The sequence below is a fragment of the Chlorocebus sabaeus genome, chromosome 6 (genome assembly GCF_047675955.1).
Source record: "Chlorocebus sabaeus isolate Y175 chromosome 6, mChlSab1.0.hap1, whole genome shotgun sequence".
NCBI lineage: Eukaryota > Metazoa > Chordata > Mammalia > Primates > Cercopithecidae > Chlorocebus > Chlorocebus sabaeus.
The window spans coordinates 30,854,298-30,878,927 of NC_132909.1; the positions used below are offsets into that span (position 1 = coordinate 30,854,298).

General features: G+C 49.7%; 1 pseudogene; it reads left to right on the top strand.

The window, feature by feature from the left end:
- The first annotated feature begins 7,711 nt into the window (after window positions 1-7,711).
- Window positions 7,712-24,219, top strand: LOC140711770 (uncharacterized; annotated as a pseudogene).
- Window positions 24,220-24,630: the final 411 nt, after the last annotated feature.

A 24,630-nucleotide genomic window follows, 5' to 3' on the forward strand; every position in this document is an offset into this window, starting at 1 on the left:
ACAAACAGCATCACCTTTTATAGGATGAATGGAAATGCACTTCAATTATACTGTGCCTATAGTTCCATAACTCTGCAAATATACTTACATGTGATTGTTGGGGATTATCAGGCTGGATTCTGAGGCTGGAGGTTTAAGAAAGATTTTCAAATTGAGAAAGATACATCCTGGGTGTCCAGGGAGCCGGAGCCACCACCCCCAGAGCCACAAACTGCAGCAACACCAGCTTCCATAGTGCCTCTGCCACCTGCAGGCTCCAGCATCCAATGACCAACTCATCCTGCTGGCCCGGATTAGGTCTAGGACCTCTGTAAGTGGGATGAGCAACCATGAAGCATGCACCCCCAAAACTAGCACACTGGGGCTCAATACCCTCAAGGGAGGCACCATGGCACCCTAACTTGACAGACACACCAGCAGAGACTACAGCAGTGGGGGTGATGAAAGATTCAGTGCAAAGCCTCCAGTCCTACCATATAACTCTCAAATCAAGAACTAAAAATGGTCCCTAAAGGGCCTGAGGTGAGTATTTTCAGGTTTTCCCACTGATCTCCGTCCCAAAGACTCAACTCTGCCACTGTAGCAGGACAGCAGCTTTCTGCAGACACCCTGTAAAAGAACAGGCATGACTGCACCTCCATGAAAGTTTTCTTCTGGGCATGGAAAACTTCAAAATGTCCTTAAGTATCATTACTCTTTTGACAAATTCTACCATTTGAAAATAAAAAGCTATTTCTTGGCTTATAGGAGGCACAAGATCAAACAAGGATAGGCTGCATCCTGCCAACCTCTGGCAGAAATGGAGCTCAGAGGAGGGGATAACAGAGTGGGGCAAGCCCAGGATTTTCAGGGCAAAGATTTACCCCAGGAGAAGACCTTCTCGGTAACCCCTCCCCATTCCTCATCTTGGCTTCAGGAGCAGTCCAGGTGAAAAGTGAGAGACAGAATAGACCTCAGTAATGAGGCGGGAGGAGATGCAGGATCAGGAAGCCATGTCCACAGATCACACTCAGCAGTGTAGCCTACATAGGCCATTTTTGTTTTCATCAAGCTGAGCACATGCACAGCCAGTCCAAAGGGGGCTAGAATCAGGGCTTGCTGGGGGAGGGACTCTCTGGGGTGGGGAACATTCTGTATCCTGAAGCTTATATGGAAATGCCATATCATTGTCATTATAGCAAACATACACTGAGAAAAACAGAGCTACAAATAGGACACCAGGTCTGGACGTTTGGCTCTTGTACACAAGTGGAGTGAAAAGGCCCAGGTGGGCCCACAAGGGAGGCTGGTGGTTGGATCCTCAATGCAGGGGTCCTGGGATCCCCATCTCATATGAGAAGACCTTGGGTCAATCCCAGACAACAGGCAACAAATTCAGACTTGTGAATATTCAGTCAGTAGGCTGAGGGTTTCCCAAAGTAACAAGTCTAATAATCTAAACACTGCCATATAGGTCCTCCTGGTCAGGTGAAGAAACTGAGGGCTAAGGAGTAAACCCAGAACCTCAGCAGGCAGCTGGCAACCTGGAGTGCTGGAGGTCTGGAAAGACTCCACCTTAAAGCCCAGCCAGAGGTGGCTCTACTCCCAGCTCATTATCTTGCTGGCTGGGCCGACCACCCTCCCCCAAACCCACTTGCTCACTGGTCAATGGCCTCTGTGTGTGCAGCTGCCAGGCTAGGTATGGGAGCTGGATTTCCCCAGGAGGCAGGCTCCTGCTCTGTGCCAGGTCGCCTGGTGCCTAACAGCAGATACAGGGGTAGGATGGCACCCGGCTTGCTGGGGCCAGCTTGACTGGAGGACTATGGTGCTTGTGCAGAGTGGGCCTGGCGTACCCACCCCTCTCCTGACCCCATAGCCCCATGGCCCCTCCACTTCTCCTAGAAGACCCTCCACATCCCACCAGACCTTGACTGCCAACTTGGGTGTTACCCCACCACCATCTCACATTTGCCCCTTCCTGCGGTTGAACACACTCCACCAGGGTCAGGCCCCTTAGACCATCTGACTCGAGTAGGGTGAGGAGAGTGGTGACACTAAGTTGTGTCACCTTGTTATGCTGGCCACTCAGGATAAGGGGCCAGGTTTCAGCTGACGCACTCATGCCCACCCACCCTGCAAAGTACAGCCTCTCTTTGTAGAAACTGGGGCCCTGGGGGTGAGGGCTGTGGACAACACAGTCCCTGGCTCCTGGCAGTGTTTCCACACTTGAGTGGAGGTCCTGAGGCTTGGGGCACCACGCACACTATCACAACCACTGGAGCTACGATGTGGTGGAATTAGGAGCAGCAGAAACTGGGAACCAGTCCCTCAGTGCCATGCACACCTGGTGACCCCTTTTCATCCAGATGCGAGTTCCCGGTTCTTGATGCAGCTACCTACAAGGCCTGACCCTCCCGTGCCCCCTGGGTTCTTCCTTCCCTGCTTCTCTCCCATAATGGGGCTTCTCCCTGCCCAGTGGCTCCTAGGCAGTCCTGGCCGCACAAAGTGCAAGGTTGCCAACCTGTGAATCCATGGCAGGAATTCTGACATTCCCAGGCTATCTGCATGGGCATGCTGTCCCCTACGCCTGGCTAGAAATATGAACCCTATTTTCCATGGCCCCGCCACCTGCTGCAACACTGTACCACCCTCCTCCACCGGCCCCAGCAGTGTTCTGTCTCCCCAGCCACCAACTCCAGAGTCACATCCCTCATCCCCTGGTAGTGTGGTTGCATCGATTCCGCTGATGCTGAAGCTAGGCCACCTCCAGCAGTGCGATACTACCTCCCGTGCCATCCGCCCACCAACCAACCTCCTGTTGTCCTAGGTCCCCCTCCTAGCGGCTACCATCTCACTGCAGCCATCTGCAGACTCCAGCCTCCAATAAAGCCACCCAGCAGATAGGCCAGCTCCTCCTCCTTTTGCCAGAATAGGACAGCAGAGCACACAGACCCAGAAGAGTGTCAAACGAGAAGACTGCCCCACCTCAACAGCCTTTTTTACCCACCTTCCTCAAGTGCAGCCTCCTAGGACACATGTTCTGATTGGATGAGGAGGAACCTTTGGGCCTAATCTGATTGCACTAATTATCCAATCAGAGTTGTCCTATAGACTTGCTCTCATTCAATCAGAACACGTGTTCCAGGTGCCTTTATTTGCATAAAGCTGGTATAAAAGCCTGCTGAGGGCCTGGTCCAGCGTTTGATTCGCCTGTGGATTTTGCACAGGGCTGTGCTGTGTTCTGTCAGAGCAGGAGGAGTTGGCGCTGACGCCATCCGCCAGCGTCCTCCTCGGAGGCTGGAACTTGCGGGCGCTAAGGAGACCGCTGTGGGATGTTGCACTATCTGGACGGTGGCAGTGGCTGCCACGGCGGAAGGGACTGGGGCAGCAGGCAGCGGGAGGGCGGTAGTGGAAGCAGGGAGACCAGGGGGCGGGATGGTCAGAGGTAGGCGGCTATTGGGTGGAACAGGGCAGTGGGGTGGAATGACTAGGGAAAGGAGAGGTCCCTCCTTCGGTGCCCAGAAGGTAGCACTGCGCTGTGGAGGCTGCCTCGGCGATGCAACCAGGTGTAGGACAGAGCTGGGGCAGCAGCGGGCGGAAGTTGCCCGCAGGTAGGGCCGCACCGTGCGGGCACAGCTTGGGAAAGAAGGAGTCTTCCTCTGGTGGTGGCCAGGGGGTAGGACAGCGGAGTGGCCACGGGGCAGGGCAGAGCTGAGGCCTGGATGGCTGGGGAGAGGAGCTGACCTCCAGCGGCAGGGTTGGCAGCAGCGCAGCAGAGGGCGCCCACTCCGGAGGGCGCCCTCCCCGTGCCAGAGCCAGGTGTGGGGACCCCAGGTCCACGTGGGCAGCCCGAGCACGTCAGGGCCTCTGGCATGAGTAGTGGGACCTGCGACCTCGTGCACTTGGGGGCCGGGACCGCCCCAGAGTCCCTGGGCAAAAGAGCAGCCCCGTCGTGGGGAGAGCAGCAGTTGAGGAAGCATCCACTAGGCACGGGAGGGACGGGGCCCTGCGGGTAGAGGCCTAAGGAACCCGAACCCAGCACCAGTTGTGAGCGCCCCCGTTTCTGCTGATCTTACTTCCTGGTGAGGCCAACCCCAGTGGGCACAGCAGTCTGCGTGGTTCCCGGAGCCGCGGGACCACCATCCAAGTTCAGGGCCACCCACGGAGCCGGTCCACAGGTGTCTGCGGTCCTTTCCCCAGGGGCCCCCAGTTTCTGGACACTTTGGCCCCAAGTGAGAGCTGGCTTTCAAGTTCCCTTTTATTCAGTATCTGGCTTGTTTGGGTGGTAAAATTTTTTACAAGCTCTTGTAAAGCCTATATCCTGTTATTTGTTTTTATTTATTTTTGTAGAGATGGGTGTCGCTCTGTTGCTTAGGTTTGTCTTGAACTCCTGGCCTTAGCCTCCCAAAGTATTGGGATCACAGGCCTGAGCCCCACCACACCTGGCCCGTCCTGGTATTTCTAACAGAGCTCTGGAGAAACTAGCTTAAACCCCAAGAATTAGTAGCTGCTTCTAGCCTGACTCCATTTCCATTTGAAGAAAAGTTATGAAGATGGGGCCCACCTTATTCCTTCTGTGTTTTTGCTTCAATAGCCTGTTGATGTATATGTCCACTTTGGGTTTAGGGACATATGAAGAAAACTCTCCATACTTACTCTAGCTCCCACAGAGGTTGCTGGTGCTTCTGTGGTTGGTGGGTTTTTGTTTTCAAGGTCCATGTCAGTATTATAGTGTTTTCATATATAGCTGAGGTCCTGAAGCCTTGAATGATGTTGAACTGAAGTGTTGTGGACTCAAGATGTAACAGAAAATAATAGTCTGTAATTTTGTGATCCTGGTGTGTCATATAATTTGTTTTATCTTTTGAACAGAATGTAGAAAAGCTGAAGTTGATAGGAATAGATTCCATTTGGAAAATAGCCATGAAATTACCTGATGAAGAAATTGCTAATGAAGCTATTCAGTTAATCATAAGATATAGTTATAGTAATCTAAATCCTGGCTTAAAGAGGATGAATATCTAAGGAAAGAAAGTTACTCATTGCTATGCAAGATTTGAAGTAAGTCAGAAGCAAATTTTATTTAGCTTGTCTTTGAAATAAATGCTTTGGGATTTTTTTTTCTTTTATAATTTTATATTTTCAGATAATGTATAAAGTTGATGTTTGAGAGTGGATTCTACTGAAGAATTTGTCAACTGTACCACTGTGGCATAGGGAACAGGAACTTGCCATGATGCCCCAAATATGGATGTGTACTGTAGCAAATCTCATTCTCCCACCACCTCTCTTCTGCACTCCATCCTCCCAGCACTTTAGAAATACAGGAACTATCTTCAGAAAACAGGTCTGCTATATATTCCATATTTTTGATAGTTTTTTCTCCTTATTCTCCTTATATACAAGAACTTTATACAAGCACCACTTCTTTTTCTGTTTTTTTTTTTTTTTTTTTTTTTTTTTTTTTCAAGTTTCACTTAGTTATTCTATAAATACTATTAAAAGCCACAGCAGAACACTCAGTAGTAGGGGATGTTTGTTGTCTTTATCCATGAGAAACCTGCTCTGTAATACTAACTCATGGGTATTTCTAATGTCTTATTTCAATCAAAAAGTACTCAAAAGCATGCAACATAGCCAGGTGCAGTGGTTCATGCCTGTCACCCCAGCCTATGGGGGAACCAGGGCAGGAGGATTGCTTGAGGTCAGAAGTTTGAGACCAGCCCAGTCAGCATAGTGAGACCGCTGCTACAGAAAAAAAATGCAAAAAACCAAAAACAAAACCCATATATGTATACAGATATATAACATATGTAATCTATATCTAAGATATATATTATGTATGTATGTATGTGTGTGTGTGTATATATATATAAACACATTTCTCTTTGTTCTCTGGTAAACCATTATCATCATTGTGAATCTCAGTAGATTGATTTGTGATAAGTTAGCTTGAGAAAACTTAAGCAATGGGAAAGTAGACATTTTAACTTTACAAGTGGACATACTGAGGCCCAGGGAGGAAAGCAAGCTCCCAGGCCACATGCCACATCCTAACCCTCTTGCACACACTTACCCCCACAGGCCTGAGATCAGAGACATGACAGTGGTTGGGGCCTCCCAGGGCAGATGCTGAAAACCAATCCATTCACCCAGGTAGTGAACACTGAATATCCCTGCCTCTCTTGAAAATTCTACATTTAAACGGACAGAGAAATGTATTTCATTGAATATACATCCTTTCTCCTTTGTGCAAAAGCATTTTAATCTCTCTTAGTTCATAACCAAGATGAACAGGAGGAGGAACAATCACCACACACAAAAATCAGTCACCAGGCATCAGAGCCTTCTGGGGTGAACATCTATCATTACTATCATCACCACCACCATCCTCACCACCATCATTGTTGTTTTTTATGGTTAGTGCTAATTTTGCTTTATTGCTTGGACATTCAGACTGGATCTTGTTCATTACATCAGCTGCTTCACCTAGCATGATGTTTGTCACATGTCTGATGCCTAGTGAGTATCAGATACTGGGAATGTTTATTAAAAATTAATGAATGGTAAAATATAATAAAAACAAATGAAAAATTTTAAAAAAGAAAATCATTGAATAGGTGCAATGGCTCAGGCCTGTAATCCCAGAATTTGGGAGGCCGGGGCAAGCAGATTTCTTGAGCCCAGGAATTTGAGACCAGCCTGGGCAATATGGCAAAACGCCATCTCTACAAAAAAAAAGAGAAAAAAGTAAAAGTTATCCAGGCATGGTGGCACACACCTGTGGTCTCAACTACTTGGGAGGCTGAAGTGGGAGAATGGATTGAGCTCAGGAAATTGAGGCTGCAGTGAGTGGTGACCATACCTCTGAACTCCAGCCTGGGCCACAGAGCAAAACCATGTTTAAAAAAAAAAAAAAAAAAATCAATGAATGAATGAGGTTTCGAGTACATTATATTACGTGTTTGTTACTGACTATAATTCCACCAGATGAGCAAGATAGTTATCATCGCCACCCAATTATATATAAGAAAATTGAAGCACAGATAGGTGCATTGTCTTGACACAGGCCCTGTTTTGTGGTGTGACCTGGTAGAGATGTATTGTTCAGCTCCAGCCAAAATTCCCCCATGAGCAGAATCTGGTCAGGCACCTCCCTGCCCCTCCCTCTCTCGCTTCAGTACTGGCCTGGGTGCCTCCTCTTGGGGCTGAAAGCAGCCCTTTATGTGTGTGGCTTTTGTGTTCTATCAGACTAATCTCACTCCCATGGATAATAGCTCCTTGTCAGCACTAGAGCCTAAAGGAGCAAATTCTTCATTATTACATGGAGTAGACATGCAAGAACAATTGGACTCAATAGACTGTATTTTCCAAGGTCATTCCCTGGCTTCTAATTCTATCTGCAAGATGGACTAATTTGAATGAGAATAAGCTTCTACATTGGGAATCCAAGCCCTTGATCAGAAATGGAGAATGGACCCTTGTGTAGTCCAATGGGAAGGAGGTTTCTGGGCCTGCAGTAGGCCAAGGACCCTTCTGTCTCAGAAACAGTCTCTGGTGAGAAGGAAACCAGACACTACTTTCTCAGAAGTTCATAGTCTCGTGGGATAGATATCATTTTATGTCTGTAAACACACCTGGATATGCACAGGGGTGTGTGGTGTGGGGAAGTAGCTAGAGCACTGGAAATGGGAGCAAGTCTGGCCTTAGGTTGTCCATTGCTCTGATGAACATGGACTCATGTGAGTGCATGGGTGGAGCCAAGTTCCCACAGGATGTCCAGGGTAAGTGCCAGGGAAACCCCTGGGGAACCAATTCAGCCAAAGGGGCCCCTGGCCTGTCCCCTGTGCCCAGTCTTAGCTCTCATATAGCCCCATGGGCAGGTGCAGCTGTCGTCAACAGTCACCCTGATGAGGCACCTGGAATAGAGGACCACTTCTGCTTCACTCCCTAAGTGAACAACAAGCTTCAGTGGGGAGGGAGGAGAGAAGGTCACTGTCAACAGAGCCTGCCAGGATTGGGAGGACTGTGCTGAGAGTGTGACAAGCATGACCCTAGTCAGGGTGTGGGTGGGGAGGCTGGTGGGCAGCTGAGGGTCAACCTGCAGCTTATCTTGGCATTAAGTAGTAAGTTGAGTGTTCCAGTCCTGGGATAGGGGCAGTGATGAGTGGGCTGGCTGGGTGCCCTGGTCAGAGGCCTTGATCTTTTCTCCCTGGACTGGCCTGTCTGCAGGAGGTGAGGGGTGGATCTGAGAGCACCTGGGACTGAGTAGCCAGTAGTTAATCATTTTCCAGGGGCTTGAGCTGCCTTCCTACCTCCATGCACTGCCCTGGGCACTCCCAACACTTTGCCCAAGACCATCAGGGCTGGAAGTGACCACCCACAGTAACCCTTTATGTTGAAGGAGAACCTAAGGACTGCCCCGCTTAGGGACTGAAGGTGGCTCCAAGATCGTGGCCAGCCCCCACTGTGGCTTTCTCCTTTGTTCCCCCTTTCTCTATCCTAGCCCCTAAGAATTGAAAATTATGTTCCTTGAGCCCCAGGGTTCCAGAAAATGCTTCTAGGGCAGCCTTCACACCCTCTCCCTACTTTAACCAGAGCATCTGAGCCTTGATCTGTTGTATAAGGGGCATGTACCTGTAATTCAATTTGGGAAAATGGGTTTTACTTCTAAGCATGACCTTTACTAACCACTGCACTTAAACCCTTGCTGTCAGTTGCTGCAGAATAGATGGAAGTTAAACTTTAGGAAGAAAATTCCAAAAGGAGAGATCAAAACAAGCTCTCCAGTGAGTAACAGGACACATGTCCTTTAGAGAGAATTTAAGAGAAAAAGTGGAGCTCCATTTTGGAGTTGGTGAAGTCTGGAATAGGGAGGATAGCAGTATGACATGCAGGCACAAGGAGGGAAATAGGTCCCCCAGTGAAGGCCAGGACTGGGGGAAAGCATTGTTCAGAGGGAAACAGTGGTGGGCAGTCAACTGGGTCTGTGCCCTCAGCTAGGGAGAGTTGTTGGGACCCCCAGTTGTTGGGGCCTTTAGGTTTCACCCCAGGCCTGGCTCTGGCCTTGAGGATCAGTATTGCACTGGCCACTGGGTTTCCTCAAAACTCTGCCCTCCCAGGCTGTGCTCTGAGCTGCAGCCTGTCCTGGGGTGAGAAATCCCACACCTTAGGGGCCCCTCTGTTCCTTCTGAATGCTCAGCTGTTGAGCTCCCAAGGAGGTAGAACCTCACTCTGGTTTAGGGCCAGGCTTCCCCAGCAGCATTTTCTGGCAGTGGTAAAGTGGTTAAGGGTGTGGGCACTTGAGACGCTGACCTAGATTTAAATCTTGGTTTCCATTTTTTTTTTTTTTTTTTTTTTTTTGAGACAGACTCTTGTTCTGTCACCCAGACTGGAGTGCAGTGGCAACATCTTGGTTCACTGCAACCTCTGCCTCCTGGGTTCCAGTAATTCTCCTGCCTCAGCCTCCAGAGTAGCTGGCATTACAGGCACTTGCCACCACGCCTGGCTAATTTTTGTATTTTTAGTAGAGATGGAGTTTCACCATGTTGGCCAGGATGGTCTCAAACCCCTGACCTCAGGTGATCCACCTGCCGTGGCCTCCAAAAGTACTGGGATTACAGATGTGAGCCACTGCATCCGGCTGGTTTCCTATTTTTATTAGCTGTGTAATCTTGGGAAAGTTATATACAAAATGGGGATAACACGCACTTACCTCCCAGGGCTGTTGTAAAGAGGAATGTCAATAATATTAGAGCAGTACCTCTCATTGGAGTAAGCACACATGTGAGTGTCCTTTCTTCCTCCTTTATTCCTTTAGTTATTGATTATTATTTTCTACATCAACAAATTCCAGGCACTGTTCTAAGCCCCTAATTTATTTATTCTCATAGGAGTCTCAACACCTGCACCTGCTGCGCTCCCTCCTGGGGACTGACCTTTGCCTTCCATTTCTATCAATTTCCTCATAACTTTTGCTTATTGGAGACAGCTTTTCTTCCCAGGCTTGGGTGGTGATGCTCAAGGGACTCAGGTTTTGCCAGTATCAGGGGTTGAAGGTGGCCCCATGATTCCCAAGCAGGAGGAGTGGTAGCCACATCACCTTGAGTGAGCTGTGGAGTCTTGGTGTAAAGCTCAGGGACACTCAAAAGATGCCTGGGCCCCACCTCCTACAGCCCAGCCCCCTGCAGACCTCTCATTACCAGATCCAGCCTGGGGAGTGAGTCAATTCCAAGGAGATCAGGCTCTGATCAGACACCGCATAAGGCTTCACTGGAGGGTAAAAAAATAGACCAAATCCCCAAGGGCTGAGGGCAGCGTGTGGAAACTGGATTGCTCATGATTCAGGGGTCCTGGAGGCTCCAGCCCCGCCAGCTCAGGGAAGAGGTGCTTTGAGCTGTGTGGGTCTCTTTCCCCAGTATATGAATCCCTCAGCTTTGGAGGGCAAGAGCTGTTCCCAGACTATGTGCAAGGGACACGGATGCATTCAGAGAAGTGGGGGTGTGGGGGCTGGGGATGTGATACCAGATGAAAGACAGCAGAAGTTGACATTTCTAATTTTGAACAAGAAAACCAAGGAGAGGTGGGACATTGAATCTTACCTCATAAGAGACCATCAGTTTGTATGCAATGAATGAATGATGAATGATAATTCTACAGACAACCCAGAGCCCACAGGAGTCATGTAGAGGCCCAGAGGAACCTCGCTTAAGTTCCATGATGAAGGCCATGGGGAGAAACATTTGACTGGGGGCTTTCTGCATGACGAAGTGGAGGTAAGACTGACAGAGGGACTGAGGTTCTAACCTGGAAGAGCTGCACTGATGGAAGAATTAAGAGGGTCCAGAAAGTTCCTCTTCAAAGGTACATCCTTTCCTGTAGAGTGATTGGCAGGCACTTACCTTCCCAGGAAGAGAGACAGACAGATTGCCTTTGGGAAAGACATAGAGTTTTCTCCTGCTTTGTGCTCTTCAGTATCAAGGCAGAGGTTGAGTAGTTCCTAGGGAGGAGAAGGGTGCTGCACTGCTGAAATTGACATTGTCTTGCTCTTCCACATTGATCTGCACTTGTTGGGTGCCAGGTGCCATGCTGGGTGCTAGAGAAGAAAGATGCCGTATGCTGCAGTTGTTTCCCTCACTGCAGGACATCTTAATCACCCTTTCTTTTCAGGCTCTCCTCTCCTGCATTTGCTCATTTTTTTTTAAGAAAAGCAAAACTTAAGATCTGTACATTTATATAAATTATACCTCAACTTAAAAAAGCATCCTGTGATCTACCATCCTCTTCTAGGTACTTACTGTCCCCTTCTATTTGCTTTTCTTCTCAGTAATACTTCTCAAAAGAGTGCTGCTAATCACTAATTCCTTTCTTCATTCCCATTCATGCTCACCAGTTGGGTCAGGCTCTGGCACATCCACCGAAGCTGCCCTTTCCAGGAAGCCTGGCACCCCTGTACTCACTGCTCCACCTGGTCTCATTCTCCCTCACAGCAGCATTTGACTGAGGCTCTTGCTCCTTTGTCTATGTCAACGCCCTTGCTTGGTATTTTTTCAGCTTCTTGACTGCAGCATCTTGATCTCCTTTGCTTTTCACTACTTACATCTCATTTGGAGCAAGCCAGAAACACAGGTCTTTATTTCCTTCCTGTCCCTCTACTCTACCACCCAACATCCCCCACACTCCTTGCTCCCCTGGGCTTCCCGTCCTGCTGATGGTAGCTCCAGGAATGGCTCAGGCCAAAAATCTCATTCTTAATTCTTCTTTCCTCACCCACCCGCCATCCAACATCCAATCCAATAGCAAACCTGGTGTCTCTTTCTTCAGAATGTGCCCCGAATCCATCCCTTTCCCGTATCTCTCTGTCAGTTCAAGTCATGATAGTTCTCACCTGTACAATTGCAGGTGCCTCGTAACAGGTCTCCTGTTTCCCCTTTCCCCTGCCCTTTCCATTCTTGTCCCACACATCAGCCAGAGAGATTGAAACTACAGAAATTCCACCCTGTCACTTCTCTGTGTACAACTCTCCAGGGCTCTCTAGCACACTTTGATTAAAACCCAAGGTTCTTCCTTGGTCTTCAAGACCCCGTGCTTTAGCCCTGCCACCCTGTCCAACTTCCCTTAAGGCCACTCCCTGGCCCACACTTACCCTCTTCCCCTGGATACCTACCTCCTCACATCCAGGCTCTGTACTCGCTGTGCCCTCCTCCTGGGACTCTAGCTGCCAGATCCAGCTCTGCCTCCCCCTCATGAACCAGGTCTCTCAGAGGGTTTCATCACCCAGCCACCCTCTCCCACATTGTTTACTTCGTTCTGTTGTCCCAGTGACACTTAGCACATTTTGTTCATGAGCTTGTTTTCCTCACTCGTGGTCTGACTCTCCTCCACTCTGGATTTGTGCTCCATGAAGGGGAGGATCTTGTTGATTTTAGTCCCTGGAAGTGTGCCTGGCACACAGTAGATGCTCAGAAGTATTCATTTAGTGAATATTGGCTCAATACATGTGATGCTGGACCTAGAAAAAAATGAGAGCTGTCTTGTGGTTGAACCTTCTGATTTTTGGAGGGAAAATGGAAAAAGAGAAAAGGAAATGACTTACCCAAGGGCAGGAGGACTAGAAACCAGATCACCTGACTGTCTTTTCTAAGACTCCCTGTGGCACCATTTTATACCATCCAGGAGGGAAGAGGCTCAGTAGGAACTAGAGGTGGGCAGCATGAGAGGCTGGAGAGCAAAGAGAAGGGACAGTTTGGCACCCAGGAGTGGCAAGGGTAGGCCTTATAGTCATTGCTGTAACTCTGGAAGGGAAGACAAAGGTCTTTTCCAACCCAGGTGTAAACACTGGGGAGACAGAGAGAGGTTCCAGGAGGGGCTCACCTGACTAACTCTCACAGTCTGCTACTCCTCTGTTCAAGCCCTCTCCTGCCTTCCTAGGGAAGTACAGCCTCTTGTCCTCAGCAAACGCCAAACCTTCTGGCCTCCTGGAGTGCTCAGTACCTCTTCTTTGCCTGGACTGCCAGAGACCACATCCGAAGTCTGGTCGCTCACTGAGTCCAGCCTAGGTTCAGTCTCTTCCTTGAGCCTCTCCGGATAATCTTGGCTTGTAGCATTTGTGTTCTCACTCTGCAGACTGACTTGTGCACTTTGGTTGGGGGAGTTGTTGGTGGACGTTCTTCTGTTTCTTACTAGATTGTTAGTGTCTCCAGGGCAGGTACCCTGCTATGTTCTTTGAACCCCCCTCCCGCCTCCACCGCAGTTCCTGAAATGGTGCTGGCTTGTCACAGTTGCTCAGCAAGTATGCATTTGCTCCTTGATTGGATTGGAAGAAGTGTGGTGGTTGGAAGGGAGGATGGGCTGGGGGGCAGGGGGTGAGTGTGTGGTAGGGAAGGTGGGACAAGGATGATTGAAATGGGTGGGTGGCTGGGTACACAGATATGTGAGTGAGTGGTAGATGGATAAATTGGTGGGGCTTGGCTGGCTGGCTACAAGAGTACTTGGATAACCATGTGAATTAAGGGTCACTGGGGCAGGAGCCAAAAGTATGGTGTGTGGGGTCCCCTTGCTCCTCAGACAAGTAAAAGTTGTCCGAGTTTTCATTACCATCTGTCAAGCTCTCTAACTCAGCTCTTTTCATCTAGAAGGTGACAGAGACCCCAAGAGCCCCTGGGAAGCAAAGGGGAGATTATATCGGGGTTTTTCAGGTATAATTGGTTTTATTTGCAAGTCTCCCCCTCCCCAAAGCTAAGAAATTCCATGGGGAACTGAGTAACTCTGAGGAAATCTCTCCCTGACTGTCCACCGAGAAATATTATCTAAGAATCCCAGGACCAAAAAGAAAGAGGCACTTGGCAAGTTGATCTACTTCCTTCAGGCAGAACCATGCCCACCCTTCCACATTCCTAGTCATCCCCAGGCAGGGAGGCCTCACATTCCCACCCTGAAGTCCAGAGTAATGTCCAACCCAGGGATTCTCATCTGAGGTGATTTTGCCCCCCAGGGACATTCAGCAATGTCAGAAAGCATTTTCATTGTCACAGCTGGGGGTGCTACTGCTGGCACCCAGCAGATATTGGCTAAGTTTGCTGCTCAACATCCTACAATCCATGTCAGCCTCATACATGGGATTAACTTGTCAACGTGTCAGTGATGCTGAGGTGGAGAAACCCTGGTTTAAACCAATTCCCTGCAGCTTTAGTAGAGATTTAATAGACATATAATGTGAACTACGTTTAAAATGTTAAAATTTTGAGTGTTCACATTAAAAAAGTAAAAAGTAAAATTATGTTAATATGATAGCTCACTTACCCCAATATATCCAAAATATTACCATTTCACCATGTAATTAGTATACACAATTCTTAATGAGAGTTTTAACTGGTATTCAGAATCCAGTGTGTATTTCACACAGCATGTTTCGGTTCAGACCAGCCACATTTCAGACACTTGATAGCCTCTTGTGTTCAATGCAGGCCAGAAGGATATGTGGTCTCTTCTTTCAGCCCCACAGGAGTAGGCAATGGGGAGGGTCTTGTGTTTCTCTGTGCTGTGTTGACCTTCTCCTCCCATCCGTGAGCCTTGCCTGGCAGTGGTCTCTGGAAGATAAGGAGGAGCAGAAGCTCAGATGGTGCCACTGCAGCCAGAGCTGCACCACAGAGAACGAGGCTCCCAGGCTCAGTCAGATGGAGACCATCAAGTGCTCAGGTCAGGGTAGGGGCCAGGGCATCATCGTGGTATCCTGGGTGGTGGGGATGAATTAACTGCCCCAGATTTCATGCAGCGTGTTCAGCCGGTCAAGCACTGAAGCTTAAGGAATGAGGTTGAAGGATGTAAAGATAAATTTCAAATTCCTCACCTTCTCCACACCCCTTAGCCCAGCTAGGTTCCACCCTCTTCATAACAATGATTACCACTATTGAGATCATCTATGAGTCAAAACTTTGTGGGACATTTTGTGGCCATAGCTCACTGAGTTCTCACAATATCCCTGAGAGGGAGGTATTGTGAACCCATTTTACAGAAAGGGAAACTGGGCTGAAGGATATGTAGGGGATTTGCTAAGATCATATACCTACAGAGCAGCAGGGCCAGAGTTTATATCCAGATCTGTCCAGTTCTGGGGCACACCTCTTCCTCTCAGCCAAGCTTCCTCCCTCTAATTCTGACCCCCGTAATTTAGTTCTGAGGGGAGGAACACTGGAACTGGTTTCGCTATCTAGACATTGAGATTATGAGGAAAGGAAGAGAAGGGCCAAGAATTTACTGAATGCCACTCGCATGCCAGGACTGTGCTGGGCAGTCTCATGAGATGAGTCTCATTTTACTTCCTTGCAAGCCCTGTTTGCAGATTTGAAAACTGAGGCTTCGAAAGTGAGTTAACTTGCCTGAAATCACATGGAGAAGAGAGAGTTGAGGAAGGAAAAGAATCTCCTTCTGCTGGAGGCCGAGTGCTGTGGGTTTTTGACAATCCTTTCATGCTGTTGTTTCCCTGGGTCCCCCAGAGAATGGAGAACAAGGTGTGTGCCTAGGCCGCAGCCATACCTGTAGCTATCACTTAGTCTGAACTGTACCCATATGACTGACAGGAAAGTGGAATGGTGCACCAGAAGCCCTCGGTTTCACTCCAAGCTCTCCTGTCAGTTAGCTGTGAGACCTTTGACAAATCCCTGAATACTTCTAGTTTTGATCTAAGATCTAAGGGGCAGGAGCTGTGTTTATTTCTTTTGACCCTCAATGCCTAGCACAGGATCTGGCACATATAATATAGTTGCTTAATTTTTGTTGACTATGTCTAAACATGGAATAGTTGGTCCTTATTAGGTGTTTATTAACTTTTTAAAAAAACATGGAGTGCTTTGTTCTAATGACCCCCGGGAAGCCCAATATGTAGAGTAGGTAAAGATAATCCTTATTTAAGTGGTGGTCGGGAGGAGGCCAGGGCCTGACATTCTTGCATTCCCCATGGTGATCCTGAAGTCATCTCCATTGGTTAGGTACACCCAAGGTCCCTTCCATTTCTGATATCCTGTGATTATATTTCCAACTCCACCTCCCTACTCAGACTCTCAAGCATGGAAGAAGCAGAGGTTTCTAAGCTGCTGCCCCCAGCCTCCCAAGATGAGGATGAGGACATCCAAGCTATCATAACCTGCCAGAAGAGGCAGAGGTAGCAGGTGGTGAAGGCTGCATAGGCCCCCATCTGGGAGAGGCAGGAGGCAGAGGAGGGAAGGGACAGTTGAGACCCTGGCAGGCCATGCAGCATCTCCTAGTCCCCAAGAAGGAACTGGAGACCCCACCTCACCAGAGACAAAGCCAGGAGCAGCGGAGTCCCTGGGCCCTGGAGGAGGAGAGCTTGGTGAGCAGGGAACCAAGAGGGAGGGGAAAAAAACAGAGAAGTCCCCAGTCTCAGAGAAATCCTCCATCCTAGAGAAGACAGCACTGGATGAGAGACTGGTCTCAGAAGAAACTTCCATCTCCAAGAAGGTGCTAGCCTTGGAGAAAACTATCTGAGAAGACAGTGGTATCAGAAAAGACAGCTCAGAGAAGAATCTGGTTCCAGAAAAGACAAGTGTCTCAGAGAAGACACTGGCCCCAAGAAAGGCATCAGTGTCGGAGAAGATAGCAGTGAGAGAGCAAAGGTCCATCTCAGAGAAGTCGGTTCTAGAAAAGACAAGTGTCTTAGAAAACACACCAGGATCACAAAGGAGACTGGTGTCTGAGAAAGGTCACCGGTGCTAAAGAAGAGCCTGACCAGACATCAAGCTGGCTCCAAAAAGGACCACAGCCTCAGCGCAGCCAGGCCCAGGACAGCCGGCCTCTCAGGGGAGGCCAAGCCACCACTGAGAGGCAGACAGCAAGGGCCCTCCCTTGGAAGAAACTACTATCCTCTGCAGAGCAGGGTGTGTTGGGCCCTCTGACTGTGGTCTCCTGCCTATCAATAGTCACACTCCAGGTTAGCAGTGTCCCCTCCCTCCTACCCTTCTACCTCCCATCCTGGAGGGCTCCCTCCTATTTCCACCCAGGTTGTCTCTGGCTCCCTCTCTGGTTCCCATCCACCCCACTAAGGCAGGCTGGTCTTGGCAGTCTCTTTCACACTGTCTCCTTCCAGCCATGGTCAGAACAGGGACTAAGATGGGGCAGGCTGCTGGACTTGAAGGGGCACTAGCCATGGGGCAGGGAGACCTGGTACCCCCTATCACATCCTCATCCAGGCCTGGACTCCAGGGCTCCAGCAGACTCTTGGGAAGCCTCAGATTTTTCCTGAAGCTCCCCTAGGAAGCTTTGCCTGGTGGCCTGGCCCCAAGGAAATGCATCCACCAACCACTCTTGCAGAAGGTGAAGGAGGCAGGAGAGAGAAGCAGAGGACTGTCTCACTTTCCCCTTCTTCTGCAGCTCCTTGGATGAGTTGTGGGGTCTGTAGTTGCCTGAGACCACTGGGCTCTAGACCTCTGTGTGATGCTCCCCCTGCCCCATCTGGGTGAAAATCCTCAGTAAGGAGGAAGAGGCAGACCCCTTCATCCACTCGATGCACCTGCAGTAGCTCCCTCAAATACTCCAGCCCAGGACCACCTCCTTTCAGGTGAGAGCACAGCACACCCTTGTCTTGAATCCACTTCAAGGTAAACTGAGGAATCCGGCACCCATCACAGCATAGGAGCTTTGGATTAGATAGGACAATGCTCTGGATAGAGTAGGGCTTTGGGTTCCCATGGGTGGCCCCAAGCAGACAAGGCTGTGCTAAATAAAGGAGAGTAGGTTAGTGACCCAGGAACTGGGTGCCAGTAAGCATGAGCAGCCCCACATAGTGGACAAGGTCAGAGCTGCAGATGACGGTACAGGCCAGGATGGCGCTGGGCTTTAGGAGACCTACACCTTCCTTCATCGGTTCCTGGCCTCACTTAGGAGGCTTGCACAGGAGCAGGGGGGAGAGGTGGAGAGCAACAGGGCTCTCCCACTGCCCTCTGCTAGGCCACTGCCCCAACAGTACAAAGTATGTGGGGTGGAGAAATCTCATATTGCCTTGTCCTAGTGTTTATTCTTAATTATTTGGTTCACAGCGTCACTCATTCATTCACTGGGCATTGTGTCTCTAATGTGTGCCAGGCCCTATCGAGGAGGCTGAAAGCCCAATGTTGATTGGTGGCCCACAGGGCTGGTAGGCAGCGAGGAGGCAGATAGGAAAACAGCTAGTTACAGGTTCCCTAGAAGGAAGCCTGGAGAAGGGCTTGTGACCCTGACTGGTGTATGGGATTTTACAGGTATGTTTACCAGACAAGACAAGGGTCTTTAATGAAGGCTTATTCACAGACTTCTTTGGTCACAGTTGATGCTTGTTGGAAGGGGTAGGATATCCAAGGAGGAGGAAGCATCCTGACTTGAGGGCTTGAGGGGATCACCGACCTCCCCAGGACTCTCACAAGCCACTGCTTTTCTTGCCCCCTTCAGATGAGCCCCAGGAAAGACAACTGAGAAACCACTTTAACCTGCAGGTGGGGGCCAGGGGGACTGGAAGCCCCAGCTCTTTCTTGTTGGTCCTGTTCAAATTGTTTTCTGAGTATCTGCCACCCATGCCCCTTGTGCCAGGTTGTATCCTATGATACACAAAAGGAACATGCATTCCTTGCCCAGGGCTCCAGATCTGGTGAGGGATGGGATTGATAGGAGAGACTATAGCTGGATTAGATGGTACAGGGAAGTAGGATCAGGGAGAGCTGCTTGGAGGAGGCAGGGCTTGGATGGGACACCAAAGAAGGAGGAGGGTTTAGTCTTGAGGTGGGAAGGAGGAGGAAGCTTTTCAGGAGGGAGACCAGGAACAGCATAGGGAGGGAAAGCCTCTGCCTCAGCAGGTCCTGTGTGGGGGCCTGTGGATCTATGGGATTAATAAGTGTCCCCATGCTCTGTAACATTGATGCAAGGAGTTTAAGGACCATGCTTTGGGAAAAAATATATCAGATCTGAAAAGCAGTTGCAAATATGTGTCAGGAATTTAATCCACTCGTGCTGTATTCATCTGCCCTCTAAACATTCACTGAAGCTGACTGTGCTAGGCTAGGCCTGGGGGTTGGGGTGGGGATGGAAGAGGATGAGTACAATGATGAATGGCAGAGTTGGTGCCCCCAAGCAACTCACATGAGACCATAAAACACACACAGACCACTCAAGCAGGGAGGTGCAGGGACAGCAATATCAAACCCAGGGTTAGGAGGTCAGGAGTAGCTGCAACCGCTCAGCCTTTGAGAACTGGGGAAAGTATTACGAAGCAATTGACATTCAACATGGAACTTGAAGAACTAGTGGCATGTTTTCAGGTGGAAAAACTGGAGGAATGGCATTTCCAATAGAAGGAACACCACGGGGAAGGGCACAGTGAAGAGCATGGGTGTTCTGTTGGCTGGCACATAGGCATGGGGTGTGGGCAGGGGGAGGGACCAGATAACGAGAGCCTTGTGTGCTGTGCCAAGGAGTTTGGCCCCTGTTCTGCAGTCTGAGGGGTCAGAGCTGGAAGGACAGGATCAGATTTATGTCACATATAAACAGCCTGGTGAAGAGCTCTGGGTGGCAGGCTGGGGAGCAGATAGATGTTGATTGTTTAGGTGGGGAAGATGGAAAGGAAGGACCTGACTCAGGAGTGTCTTTGAGGTGAAAGTGATAGATGTGGGAAGAGAAGAGAAGGAAGGAGTGGAAGATGTTCTGATCCTGGGGATGTCCTACTGAGTGGATGTTTCTCAGGAATGGAGAAAAATTCCTGGAATCTGGAAGTTCTTCACTTTGGCCAAGTCAACATAGTACACTCTGTGATGGAGGACCATGTTCTCTTTGGTGCTGGGGACTAGTCCTCCAGTCCTAGGGACAGGCCTGGTCTTCCTTCCTGAGGTGGGGGTGTCTCTCGTGACTTGTCTGTCCCGTCTTCCATTCTACAGTGCCAACATGAGGCTCCTGGCCAGCACACCTCCAGAGGTGTGGAGGATACCTGATGTGCTGAGCATGGCCTGTGCACCTCACTTGTATGGGTCAGGGAGCATTTTGTGTTCTTGGTTCCCAGAGATCAGAATCCATTAAGTTTCTGAGTTCCTCTCACTCTGAGCCCTTCACTGCTCATGTGGGTATAGTCAGCAAGCACCACCTCTTGGAGAAGGAACTGGCAGATCAACCTACAGCCAGAAGGTGGGGGGCTCAGGGCCTGCAAGGGATCTTTAGGCTGATTAGCTCTGAGGTCTCCAAAACCAAAATCCTGGCCATGGCAGTGCTAGAAAACTCTGTATTTTCGTATGTCAAGTAATGTTGGCAGAACCTTGAGTTACCATCATGTTCCTGAGCCCATCTCCTTAGCTGAGCACATAGCTCCCTAGGGACAGTGAGGGAGCTTTTTCAGGTGCCTATAGCATATTCTGGATGTAACAAGAGTGAGGCAGAGTCTATCCTCGATCCAGGGCCTCTGAAAATGCCTTGCTGCTGCAAGTGGCCCTAAACCCTAGGATGGAAGGCTCTCTTTTTAGGAGATCTTGAGGCTCTTAGGGGTGGTGAAGTCAGGCTCAACCTGTGGATCAAAAGGGCCCAGGAGTCTGGAGATCAAGACTCCCAGATACCATTTTCTTCCCTGATGTCTTTTACTCTGGGCCCATTTGTGGTGGGATGATCTGGAGCAGAGAAGGAACAGCCCCCAGAGCAATGAGTCATTTCAGGGGTAGATACAGGGGAGGTAAGGGAGCAATGGACAGGCCTGTGGGTCAGATTATAGCAGAGGGAAGGAGTAGGTCTGGGTTGCTCCCCTATCAGGTAGGTCTGAGTTGCTTCCCTTTCAGGAAGAGGGAGAATACGCTGGGCAGGGGGGCTGGACCTGGGGGATCTTGAGCCCCTCACTGTCCTGTTTTAGTCCCTGATCTCCACCTTGATTCTCTCAATCAGGAGGCATGAAGAGTCAGCAACCAAAATGGACTCAGTGGGAAAAGAAATCTGACCCCTAACTGGACACTGGGGGGCAGGGAGGGGCCTGGCTCTGAGGGAGAGGGCCACAGGTGCACGGTGGGAGATCCTCACATACTCCCCTGTGTGCACACACTAATGTGCCTGCAATTGCACAGTCCAACCACCCAGAATGCCCCATACTTGCTCACACAGGCTGGTCTGAACCAAACACAGGAACACAGGAGAACCCTCATCTGACTTTGCTTCCCTGCAGCTCTGCAGAGCCCCCACCCCTTCAGCCAACAGATTGCAGGGCTCTGACCCATTCTGGGCGTATCATTCATGCAAAGGAATGTGCTTTATTAATCTGTTCTCACATTGCTATAAGGAAATACTCAAGGCTGGGTAATTTATAAAGGAAAGAGTTTTAATAGACTCACAATTCCACATGGCTTGGAAAGCCTTGGGAAACTTACAATCATGGTGGAAGGCAAAGGGGAAGCAAGCCACCTTCTTCACAAGGTGGCAGAAAGGAGAATGACCAAAGAAGGAACTTACCCAAACACTTATAAAATAATCAGGTCTCATTAGAACTCACTCACTATCATGAAAACTGCATAGGGGAAAATGCACCCATGATTCACTTACCTCCACCTGGTCTCTCCCTTGTCACGTGGGGATTTTGGGAATTACAATTTAAGATGAGATTTTGGGTAGGGACAAAGCCAAACTCTATCAGTTGCCTTCCTATCCAGTGGCCCCTTCCTCTCCCAGCCTTTCCTTTTCCTAGCTCTTTGCCCCACAGGTGTGACAAACCCTGCCAAGACAGACCTTTGAGTCTGCATCTCAAGAGGTCTCCCTCATGCCAGAGCCATGACTCTTGCAGAAGCACCCCTGTGTCTCATTGCCTCTGCCCCCTGTCTGCCTATGGACCTCTCTGGCCAGGGCCTCTAGGGCTCAGGGATATTGGTGAGACTCAGCCAACTTCTTCCCAGCCCAGCCTCTGGGAGCAATCTGAAGATGTCCACCCCTTTCAGCTCACTTCTAGAGTCAGGTGCAGTGTCCCTCAAGAACTCCAGGGTCATCTATCTCACCAGCTTCCAGCATGTGCCTCCATGTGTCTGTAATGCCCCCATCACTGAGGTCCTGATCTGCTCCCAGCTGCTTGTCCCTCCTCTTCTCCTCACATGGGCTGTGTGAGCTTGTAGAATGATGAGCCATCAGAGACTCTAGGACCAACCACCCTAAGAAAGTCAGCCTTTTGCCCCTCAGCCCCTTCAGACTGTAGTTTAATGCTTTTCTTTCAGTCATTAGAACTCTAACTGTTGATTGACTACTCTGGTGCTACCCATAACCAGAGGGGATGAGACCACGTGCAGAGCCCTGCCTACTCCCCACAAGCATGTGGGGCAGGAGCCCTGCCCTGGCTCCATGACTCTGGATGAGGGTTCCTATCTCAGATCCGGGGTCCAGGGAACAGAGGACCTCAGAGCCCCATCTGTGCAGGATTCCCAGTGCCCCTGGGCTGGCCCACCTCCAACCAGTGAGTCTCTTGTGCCTTGTCCCCTGTGCCTTCACTGAGTTAGGAGTACCAGGACCTGGGGGCCCTGCCCCAAGCAAACCTCACCCACTGCCAGGGCTGGAGCTTGGTGAGTATTTCAATTCCACAGCTGAGAGTTGGAGGACAAATCGAGGACAGGGCAGAGGAATGGGGTCAGTCCTGCCCAGAGCTTTGGGTGATTTCAACAGCTCTGGCTCCACCAGAACCTCCAATGTGACCCTGATACATTTCCCTCCTCTGAGCCTCAAGCAGATAACCTTCACATGGTCATGTTCTAAACTTTGGAAAGTCCCCCTCACATGGAAACTTTCTTTGTAAGCAAAATTCTCCCCACACAGACTTAGGAGAGGCTCCTAAAAGCCTTTCCCAGGTAGTGGAGCCAGACTCTCCTGGAGTAAGAGCGTGAGAGGACACTGGGGCCTTTTCCTGCAGCTTCAGATCCAGAGGTGGGGCCCTTCATGCCTGCACACTCTCCCTGGGGTACCCATTGAGGGCAGGCTGCTGGGGAAATGTCAGGGGCACCGCTCCACAGCTCCCTCTCATTTGTATGTGTGAATCCAACACATGAGGTCCCTGCCCTCATTCCTGTTGGGGACACAGCTAATAAAGAGACCAGCATGTGTCCAAGATGACTGCATTTGGGAGTTAGATGAGTAGTAGCCACTGGGTAGGCAGGTGGGTGGGGAGGCCTCTTTAGAGGAGGATGACATTGAGCACCCTCTGGAGACAAAACAGGACTCCCACTCACCGGTCTTTGACCTGCTCACCTGCTCTACTATCACAGTGGCCCTGTGACCCCGTAAGTGGCCTGTCCTCTTATGGCTCCTGAAATTTGCAAGCACTGTTTCAGCACATGCTTTCTCTTGCCACTGCAGCTTGGATTTCTCTTCCCATTGATTGTAGTACTGGAAGGTGACTTTTGTTACATCACTTTGCAAGGACAGGGATATCCACAATGGGCTGGGAGTAACTCTTTGGTGTTGAGCAGTGGCTGCTGGATGGTGGCTGGATTTCCTCACTAGCTAAGTGACTGTATCATAGCTTCCTGAACAGAGCTCCTGCCTTGGAACAGTCAGTAGAAGCCTCACACATGCAGTCCATGATACCCAGGGTCTACTGGAGTTTGTCCATTGGGCTCTGTAGGGCTCTAGATGCCCAGATCCCTCTTCCAGGCATCCAGACAAATAAGCTGTAGTCTGTTTGAAGGGCTGTTCAGCTTACAAGAAACAATAAACCACCTTTAAGTTAAGGGAGGGTTTAGGAAAAGCAATCCTAAATTTTAGGTTATTCCAGGCCAGGACACAAAGCAAGTCTGGGCCTTGGTGAGCTAGAATGGGAAATAGAGATTAAAGGTTCCCTGACTTTTCTCTGAGCAGCCTGGCTTCTTTCGCACTCTCCACTTTATCCCCCACCCCATTCGTCTCTCTCTGTCAAGCCCCTTGCTTTCCTGTTATCTCCTCCTTCTCAGGATGCTGGCTGGCAGGCATGTGGCTTCAGCTGGCCCCACTGTGGATCTGCTAGTAGTGTGGAGGCCCACATGGAGGAAGATACACCTGGCTGGGGAATCAAGGCCACAGGACTCAGAGGCCACCAGGGACTGTGGAGGGGATGGGGTCCTGAATGGTGTGGAGCAAATGGAAGTCCCATGTGCAGAGGATTCTTTCAAGGACAGAAGCAGTAGATGCAACACAGTAGTTCCCAAGGCAGCAGAATTGAGAGAAGAATTTGAGGACTGGAAAGGCAGGACATGTGGTCGAGTGATTGGAGAAGGGGGCAGATAATGGCAAGACTTCATTCTTTGTCCACACACAGAAGAGTGTGGATCACAAGTAGGCAAGATCTGCAGGTTTCAGGGGACTCATGGGGAAGGGGAAGACCTGGTCCAGAGGACCATTTCTCCTTCAGAGCCAAGCAGAACCTGGGCTGTGAGGATTCAGAGACAGATCAAGTGGAAAAGTCAGCTCAGCTGCCACCAGACTTGCTTTCCTCCTCTCTCATTTTCATTACGTACTGAACCTACAATGTGCCAGCAATGAACACAAACATACACATGCATAGACATCCACGTGCAAGCCAATGGACTGCCTGGGTCCTGAACTATGGATTTATAATCTGGTAGTTTTGGCAGATTATGGTCTTACATCGTTTGATTTTAAAACCATTGAGAAATGATCTTTATCAGTCCTCACTCC